Below are 9,998 nucleotides of genomic sequence, written 5' to 3'. Positions count from 1 at the left end.
TGTGTGTAATGCCAGAAGGTTGCGCTGACAAGTATGATTATTTGCCTCCTTGGACTCACCACGGCTGCCCAGTTGCTCTGGGGTTGCGCTGCTGAGCTTGAGGTCACATGTTTGATCTCGGCTGTGGTATCAGATTTTATATTTAGGTGAAATGCAAGAACGCCTGTATACTTAGGTTTAGGTGCTCGGCTACGAACCCCAAGAGTCTAAATTATTCCGGAGTATCCCTCTACAGTGTGCCTCAGATAGAGATCGTGGTATTGATACGTAGAACCCCAGAAAGTAATTTAAATTTTCATGTTTGAGATGACGGTACAGCTCACGCATTATCTATTTATATCCTTCACGAGGTGTACGCCTCAGGACAGAATTTTGCTGCATAAAGAATAAAGACAGTGCAGATGTCGGGTGAACGCACGCATGTTGTATAGGTAATTTCTGCTTCATTGATAAAAAAAATATCCATAATTCCTGCTAAGCGCTGCCAATATTAGGTGCAGTAATCGCGTGCGAAACATGCGGAAATAATTGTGTACACCATTCAGCGCGCAAATTGTGCAATACAGAAAGAACATGACTTCCATCAAGACGCGTTGCCAGCGACAATGTTACACGTGCACTGAGGCGCAGTGTTTTTCCACTCCATGAAGTGAACATTGCGTTGCACCAGCTGTCTACTAAATCGGAGCAAAATGTGCAAGAAAGTACCAGGAGTAAAGAGTACCCTGCTTTTTTTCGTCCACCCCCTCTCCATTTACTATATCAGTTGCACAGTTTCAATTAAACAACAGTAATTTCACATCTCGTTTTCTTGGCTTCATTGTTTGTTGGTGTCGTATAATAGCAAATACCAAACAATCGAGCCACATAATATTCGTGCTTGTTGCCAACTGAACGTGTCTCGCAATTGCATATGACGATTCTTTCATTCTGCTTCATCACGCGGCCTTGGGAGGGGACGTGATGGATCGTCATTTCCTCACAGTGAGTCCGTTTTACTAACTAACGGTAGGAGGATTATTATTAAGCGCAATATATTACACTCCCTTGGAGATACTGCTGATTCTGGCATCATCCCTCTGACAACCTGGCTTAATACTGCTGTACTCGAACATGCGATATATCATGACACATCGCGTTTCGCAATCTACTGTCGTGATCGCATTGAACGTCAAGAGGGAGGCGTTGTACTCGCCATATCTAAAACGTTGAAATAAATCCAAATTAAGGTCAAGACAGATTTAGAAACTGTCTGGGCATGCGTTGTACGCGCCACCAGAATATAATGCTAGAAATTTTTGTCTACCCACCCCCTAACTTCGTTTCCAACTCACACGACGTACTCAGTCCTATTATTAGTCAGTGTCCCTTGTCACCGGTAGTGTTTGGCGGGTGATTTCAATTTTTCCGATATACACGTTCTATGGTCGTTTTATCCGCCCGATTTGTCACCGTAGTCTTCGCAAAGTCAAGAATTCCTTGAATTGAATTCTGGCATCTTACGCGCCAAAACTACGATTTGATTATGAGGCACGCCATAATGGGGACTGCGGATAAAGTTTGACCACCAGGAGGTCTCGTGCCCGCAATACACGGGACTCGGGCGTTTTTAGATTTCGCCCTCATTGAAATCCGACCGCTGCGGCGGAATTCGTCACCGCGACCTCGTCTGTAGAAGCGCAAAGCCACAGCCACTAAGCCATTGTGGCGGGTAAGAATTCCTCGACTTCTGTTCTACTTTTTTTATTTTATAAATAGTTATAATTCAGCTTACTCGCGTAAAATGTTACTGCGAATATACTTGACGTAATAATTACTATGCGAGCTGATCTTCTTTCCGGCTTATCATACTTGCCTGGATTAAGTGATCGTTTGGCTCCTTCACTTGATATTCGCATTCCCATCAAGAAGACAATAAAACTGTTTAAGCGCGTTAGGAATTGTAACAGAGTTAATTTTGACAAAATTTTCATCGAGCTGACACATTAGTCTCCCAGCTGTATGGATGGCATCGATAACAAAACCGTTGAGACTAACTAGAACCTTATTGTTAGCAAAGGTCATGAACCAACATATAACTATATCCCTCGATCTGTGCATTATTTCATGTCATTCTGCTGTGGAATGGCATGATAGCCACCTAAAAATGATGTATAATACAGAAACGTTTCTTATAGCCTTGCGAATAACTGGTCAACCAGTGTTCCAATAAATAACTATGAGGCCGTAAATAACGCTTATGTATCTGCCCTCAAACAAGCCATAACTAACTTGAAGCTACTCACGTTACCATCTATGGAAAATGACAAACCACAGAAGTTCTTGCGCAAGATCAATCATAACCATAACAACACACTCCATTTAGTCGATACCAATAGTACCGATATTTCTGATCACGAATGCGCCGTTATAATGAACGACGCTTTATGAAGCAACTTTATCTGATCCTCTGACGCGATACCTACTTGTGCTTCAGACTACGCTTACCCACTTACAAATTGTATCATCATTCCATCTTCCGATATTTCTAAACAATTTTAATCCCTAAAAAACATTTTCAAGCGCGAGTTATGACTCAGGTAATTCTAAGTTTTAAAAAAATCAGCAGCCCCTCCCCTGTCGAGGAAATGGCGAAGCTTGTCGTGTGTTTTTTCGGTGTTCCTGGGAACGAATTGCACTGACGAGTACCACGTTGTGCTCGACCCACAACCGGTCACACGCACTGCAGCTGGCTCCGAAGTTCAGTTGATAAACTCGCGTGGAAACCTCTCCGTCGCACCGGGGAAATTGGCGTTAGCGTTGCCGAGACTTGCACCACCATTGTCTGGTTCCTGGGGGCAAGACGACGCTGACGTTTCGGTTGGGCTTCGGAAGCCCTCACGCTTGAATCGGCACGTCGACGACAAGCCCTTTCCCGAGCGAGTTCGTGGCGCCGTTGCTCAAATGCAGCCTGCTCCTCGGCAGAACGCATCACGCGCGGCCATCCCATCTGCAAGCGGAAGCTTATCTAAGGCGAGAGCGAAGCCCGGCGTAGCGCGCGCCAACCCCCTTTCCTTCTATTTCCTTCCCCGCGACACACCAAACGAGCTTGATTTGTCGCTCGCGTCACGTGATCCGGCGCCGGCGCAGCTTTTCCCGCACCTGCGCTTTCTTTCTTTCCTTCTTTCTTTCTTTCTTCTTTTCTGTCTTTCCTTTCTTACTTGTCCTTGGCTCATACCCGCATATCCCGGGCTCATATACCCGCATTTATAGTGCGGTATGCGCCACACGTGAGTTTTTACGTAACTGCAACGCCACCGAAACTTGTGAGCCAATACAAGCTTCGCTTGGAAATGCACCAGTGAAAGTTCTTCTTTGTGCCTTTCCAAGATTTTTCACCAGTTCATTGATGACGGCGCCCTCACTCGTGACTGGCAAGTTGGGAAGCTTGGGCGATATAACGTAAAGCTATTCCAAACTCTTCTATTTCAATTCTGCGATAGCCCACCACGATTGGTCAAAACATTTTCGGGCCACTCCCAACTTTGCCTGTCTGTCACTCGACGTCAGGAAAACCGCGATAGCTCCCCATCTGATATACCTTGCACACACTGATCATGCATGATCAAACCGCACAAAAGAAAGATAATTATTCCTGAATCGACGCATGTTTACCATTTGCCCTCTGCTATTGGTCCAATGTTTCGGGCTGCGCCCACTTCGCTAGTCTGTCACGCGTCCTCACAAAACCAGGAAAACTCACCGCGCCAAACTGACGTGTACGCGAAAAAAAATGAATTAAGAAGCCTAACAAAACTCAAAATTTTTCTGAACAGCCAGAGACTGCCCTTTTCCGAAAGGAATAAAAGATGGCTGCCCACCGATCGCTGAGGCCCTTGATACTCGAACCTGCCGGGGAGCATCTATTTATTTGTGCATGATAAACCTTTTTGCGTGGCATTAAAACGTTACTGAGTCCTTTCGGAGCGTATACGACATCGTTCTTCCAACTCTTCCTTGCTAAGGATCCGTTTGAGGCATTCTTATCCTTCCGTTGCACGCCGCCGCGATTTTTGACCAGCCACAGCAAGCTAAGTAAGGCGAAGCGGACCAATCGGAGAAGCCGGCACCACCCTCTTCATGCGGTTATCTATTTTCACTGTGCTGGCTCGGCCCCATCAAAACCCTCTCCACTAGAGCGTGCTCCTCAACTCTTGTCAGCCAATTAGTTAACAAACAAATATCAGTGCAGGCAAGGTTATTCGTTTTGAAAGCCAACAAAGGTGACCTCCTATAAACTAGGAGTGTTTGATTGGGTTGTCCAGACAACGCTGCGGGTCACCGTCCGATGCTTGCGTCGGTGGTTACGTAAATTTGACGTCAGAAAATTAGAATAAAAACAGTTTGGAATAGCTTTACGTTGTAGTGCCCCTGGTACAGGTGCACAAATCGGGTAGTCGTAATTCACCTCTAAACAGTCGCCCTATATCCTTAGCCAGCATTCCTCGTAAAATCATCGAGCCCATTGTCTATACTAACTATGCCACCCTTTTAAAACACATTCCTTCTTTAGTGCACCATGATTGCCGTAAGAAGCTCTCTTGTGAAAGAGAGCTAGCATTTTTCACTCAGCAACTTCATGTCATATCAGATCGTCGATCACAAGCTGATTGGGCTTTTTTCTTCACTTCTCGAAAACCTTGGAGAAAGCCATTAATTGCTACTAACAAAGCCTGGGAACTTAACATTGCAGGAGAACTGATAGTTGGGTGAGTTGGTACGTACACAGAGTAAAATATTTAACGCGCACAATAGACAGGAACACATTGAAGGGGGAGACACGAGCGCTTACTCACAACTGTTTATTTTCGGGAAAAAACAGACATAAATAAACCAGCTACACAGTCCTCGTCTGTTGCGTGCGCTAAAAATTTCACTATGAACCTAACATTGATTATAACCTCATTAGACGGATTGAACATTCTCTGTTTAACCGCACGCAGTTTGTAACTGCTAGTGGGCATAACTCTTCAACATGGGCTCTTCACTCTGGTGTTCCGGAAGGTTGCGTTCTGGGTTCCCTTCTGTTTCTAATTTATGTTAATGATTTAACCATCTCTGTCTCTTCTAGTACAGCACTGTTCGCGGGTGGCTGTGCCGTCTTACGCAAAAATATAACAGCTTCAACGACACCACTACCCTTTAAATTGTGATCGACTCTCTCTATAACAAGTGCAGAACTTGGCAAATGGAATTGTGTACTACCAAATGCAAGGACTTATGTGTTTCTGGAATATCACCTTCCCTAGCTACTTACTTATTTAAGAGCACTTACCTGGAGTCTGTAAGCTCTTACCGTTACCTAGGCGTAGAAATGACGACTTCTCTAACTTGGTCTCTCGACATCACTTCCATAATTAATAAGAAGTGTCTAAAGCAACGTCGGACACATGCGCAGACAATACAGTTTGTCGCCTTAAAGATACGGCGGAATGGGTGATCCATTGGCATAGCGCTCTTCCGGAAGCGCGCTACGCGAAGCTTCGCACTACCTTCAGACTAGAATTGGTAAAACAAGTACAGAGGTGCACAATTTACATCCATATCTTCCTGTCATCAGATGTGCGAGCTAGGAATGTGCACAAACAAAATGGGAGAGAGAGAGAGAGAAACAACTTTATTTAAGTGAAAAAAATTTCACTGAGGGATGGTGGTCAGGCGGCGCCTGGCCGCCACCTCCTCGGCTCGTTGAATGGCCCGGAGTTGCACGTGGAGGCTAGAGCTCCGGAGCACGTTATCCCACGCTTCGGGCGAGGGAGTGGTAAGGAGATCAGGCGGGGGTGGGTCCTCGCTGCAGTCCCAGAGTATGTGGGCAAGGGTGACGGTCGTGCCGCACTGCGAACAGTGTGGGCTAAAGAGGTCGGGGTATATGTGACTGTATATTTGCGGGCAAGGGAACGAATGGGTCTGAAGGCGGCGCCAAATGAGAGTAGGTGCCGTAGCGTATTTCGATGGCACTCAGGGCTAGTGAGGCGGAGGGCTGGCTATGTTAACAAAAGGGACGTTTAGAAGCGGATGTAGGCGTTATATACGTTATAGGACAAGAAATTTGAGATGGATCTACGTAAAGCACAAAAGGATTTTCTTTCCAAACGCAAAATTCAACAAAAATAGTGCGATGACATCCTTAACAATTTTGAGGCAGCAGTTGATATAACAACTGGAAAAGGCAACTGTCAGTCAGGCCTTAGCTTCAGCGGTGGCGTAGCAATAAAGAAAAAAAAATCTGATGAAGTAGCGGTAACGTCTCTCTGCCTGTCCTGCCGCAGTCCAGTGTTCGATTTTCCGTCGGTAGTTACGTTTTCTTTCCTGAGTAACTTTTTTTCTCCCTCAATTTTTTGCGGCCGTCTTTCAGACATGGCGAAAACATTTTCACCCCTTGGATCGAATAATGGCAAACGACGGCAAGCAACGCGTCCTCCTGCCGATCGACAGCCGTATCAAACGCGCCGTCGGGTCATACGTACAAGTACGCTTATTGCGCTGTTTCCACAATACGTTTATTCCACTGTTTTTCACATGCTCTGTAGCGCATGTAAGAACGGCGCTAAAAACTTGTTGAACGTATGACCCGATGGTTCGATGCGGGGCAGTCTGACAGCAGTGATGACGCGCTGCTTCCTGTCGTCTTGCCTTGTGAGATGTAAGTGGCGAAAAAGCTTTCGCCACGTCAGGCAAACTGCCGCCGCCAAAAAAAGAAAAAGAAACAAAACACAATCTTGTGAATTCGTATTCAACCCGCGCACACAGCGTAGCAATCGGATTTATTAGCGCCACTCTAACAAAACAGCCGACTTGCAATAGTTCCTGTATTTGTAATAATAACCATTGACTGCAGACTGTTCGGCTTTTTGCCACATGATTTTTCAAGCGAACCTTGCATAGGCTAGCCTGTGCCGGCGATGTAACGCTAAACAAACCAGCTGCTCGCACAGCTGCACAGGTGGCTCGTGCTCAGCACGCGATCGAGCCGCTGCTCCCACGTTCGTTGTCGTGCGCTTCCACAGCTGGCTGCGTTGCCGCTATTTATTCCAGCGTAGAATTTCACTTTTCTTCGGTCGTCGTAATGGGGATGCCACGTTTATGGGGGTATGCGCCATTGTTTAAGGAGGTATGAGCCATTAATTGCTTTACGTAACGGACAGATTTTATTTTGAAGAAATTTCATGGAAATTCATCCAGATTGAACGCGCTCGAGAAAGGCCTCTTCGTCGACGTGCCGATTCTAGCGCGAGGGCTTCCGAAGCCTAGGCGAAACGTAAGCGAAGAGCTGCGGACCCCGAATTGAGGGAGCGCGATGTTGAGGCCAAACGTCAGCGTCGTCTGGCCCTCCAGGAACCTGACAGGGGTGGTACACGCCTCAGCAACGCTAGCGCCAACTTTTCCGGTGCGACGGACAGATTTAAAAGCGAGTTTCTCAACCGGAACTTCGGAGCCCGCTGCAGTGCTTGTTACCGGTTCTGGTTCGAGCACAACGTGGTACTCGTCAGTGCAATGCGTTCGGAGGAACACCGAAGAAACACACAACAAGCTTCGCTTAAACCCTTTCCTCAAGGGAGGAGGGGCTAGGAATTTTTTCTTGATTTCGGCGCTTCAAAAACGAATTACTGTGCAATTTACGTACGTTCTACTTATTCTATAGCGTATTAAACACAAACATGCACTGCTTGTTTCGTTAGGAAAGAGCCGTTTGCACGGCTTGTCATCGAAGCGAGCTATTGCGCAGGTATTCTCTATCACATATGCGCAGAACCCAATGTATACAGCATTCACTACTTTAAGTAGATGAAGCAGCGTCAAAGTATAAATGTGTACGTATATTCTACGTACACGACCGAAAATTCTTTTAAAGATATATGCAGAACCACCAAGTCCTATACGACGCCGTATCTCGTGCTACCAATTTTTAAGTTGTTATTAGTGATCTGCCTATCGGTATGATCAAAGCAGTCGCCCGAAAAAGCGTCAAGGAAGAACTTATTTGGCCAACAAAGAAAATAGCACCACAAGGGTCACTCGCACTTCTTTGCGGAAGAAAGCTGACGGTGACTTGAAGAGTGGTCAGCGGGACTAACTGTAGAGAGAAGAGTTGCGCTTCTCGGCTTTCGTTAGTTAACGATTCTGTTAATTTGTGGATCGCAGTTTGGACCTCGAGATCTCCGTTATTGTGAAATGCTGCAACACGAGAGGATTTTCACCGATCGCTACGGGGATCGTTAGGGAAGGGTAACTACAGCGTTGCTCTATGAGCGATAAGCACACGGTGTCATACTACCGTGTAGAGAAGCAGCGAAAGTAACTCCCTTTCATTGCGATGAAAGCGCGAATCAACTCTATCTAGGCAGATGCAGGAGTTGTTACAGCATTGATGAGCATGCTGATCTGCGCAGGCTACGCCGAAACAGGCACGCTGCACCACACCACACAGACAATAAGGGCTGACCACGGGGAAAATGCATTTAGCTGTTTAGCGGACTTATTGCCGACGTATACTAGCATACTAGTATACTAGCATAGAAATGTCGGACGCAGTTCTATAAAGGCACAGCCGGATCTGTCCAACGTAACTGCAAAGAAAGTAGAAGGGACACGTCGGTCGTGCCTTTAAACACAGCCTAATTAATACCGCTATCGCATGCCGATTGGCGTTAATAATTAGGCTGTGATTAAAGATACGTCCACCGTGGCCTCTCCTGCACACCTGTCTAACTCTACCAATCTACTAGACGTTAATCCGTAGCGAGTCAGTATACTCCGCTGCGCTATGGGATTGCGGCTCCGAGAATCTAACTCATGCCCTTGATTGATTCCAAAATAATTCTTCTCGCTTCATTATTTATAACCACAGCCGCCAAGCAAGCATAAGCGTCATGAAGGACTCACTCGAATTAGGCTCCTTCGTCTTCTCGTCGTAAGCTTTTCCGCCAGTGATTTTCATTCCATAAAATCTATTATAATATTCGTAATTTTCATGACAAGCCGATTACACCCCCTTCGTACATATCGGCTAAGATTGATCATTTTAAAAATGTTGGCGTTATGGCAGGTGTAACTTAAACATGCATGATTCTTTAAATACCAGTTCATCACTTGATTGGAACCGCCTATCCGGCTCTGTATTCACAATCAACGATCATCAGCAGTTTCGTACCGAACTAGCTAACATTGTATAATGAAGTAATCCAAGTTTCCTGTTCTCCTTATAGATATATCCCCTTTTTATAGTATTGTAGATAGCTGACATTGGATGTAACATTAAAACGATGTAACCGTTCTTTTCCATATTGTCTTTGGTCCGAAGGGTATCATTAAGAAAACAACCACATTCAAGCTGACAGCGTTGTGAAGGACACGATTCTAACTGCGAGGGAGTCTTTTAGCATTATCCGGGAGTTTTCAGTGGTTGTTCTGGTGGCGCAGTACTCTGATTTATATCTGAGAGTGACAAGGGGTTATTCACAAAATTGCGCTGGATTCTCGAACAAGTTCGTAGGGATCTGTATTGATCCACGCATTAAATATTCAGCAATTGAGAATTCCACTCCTGGCGGCAGGAATTCCACGTACTTCCATTTCATCTTTTTCTTCCTGTGATAAGAATATCACAGAAAGAAAAAGATGTTGTTTGCCACGATTGACTTCTAATGGTTGTAAGCGCTAACAAGGCAGTTTATTGTGATATCTACGTTATTTTATCTGACACGGATTTCACACCAGAAAGTGATGAAGGCGCTGTTTAAGTGCCTCCGGCTCAGTGACCTAGTTGGACGACTCTGACACTCCAATGTTCCTTTAGGTGTGTGCTATCTATCTATCTATCTATCTATCTATCTATCTATCTATCTATCTATCTATCTATCTATCTATCTATCTATCTATCTATCTATCTATCTAATCTCTTACTCAGACCCAGTCGCACAAGTTCGCTACCTGCTTGGGCCACCAGGTAAGCGCTTCTG

Source organism: Dermacentor silvarum, chromosome 4, assembly GCF_013339745.2.
Source record: "Dermacentor silvarum isolate Dsil-2018 chromosome 4, BIME_Dsil_1.4, whole genome shotgun sequence".
Classification (NCBI taxonomy): domain Eukaryota; kingdom Metazoa; phylum Arthropoda; class Arachnida; order Ixodida; family Ixodidae; genus Dermacentor; species Dermacentor silvarum.
The sequence above is the reverse complement of the archived record's forward strand: the minus strand, read 5'-3'. Positions refer to the sequence as shown.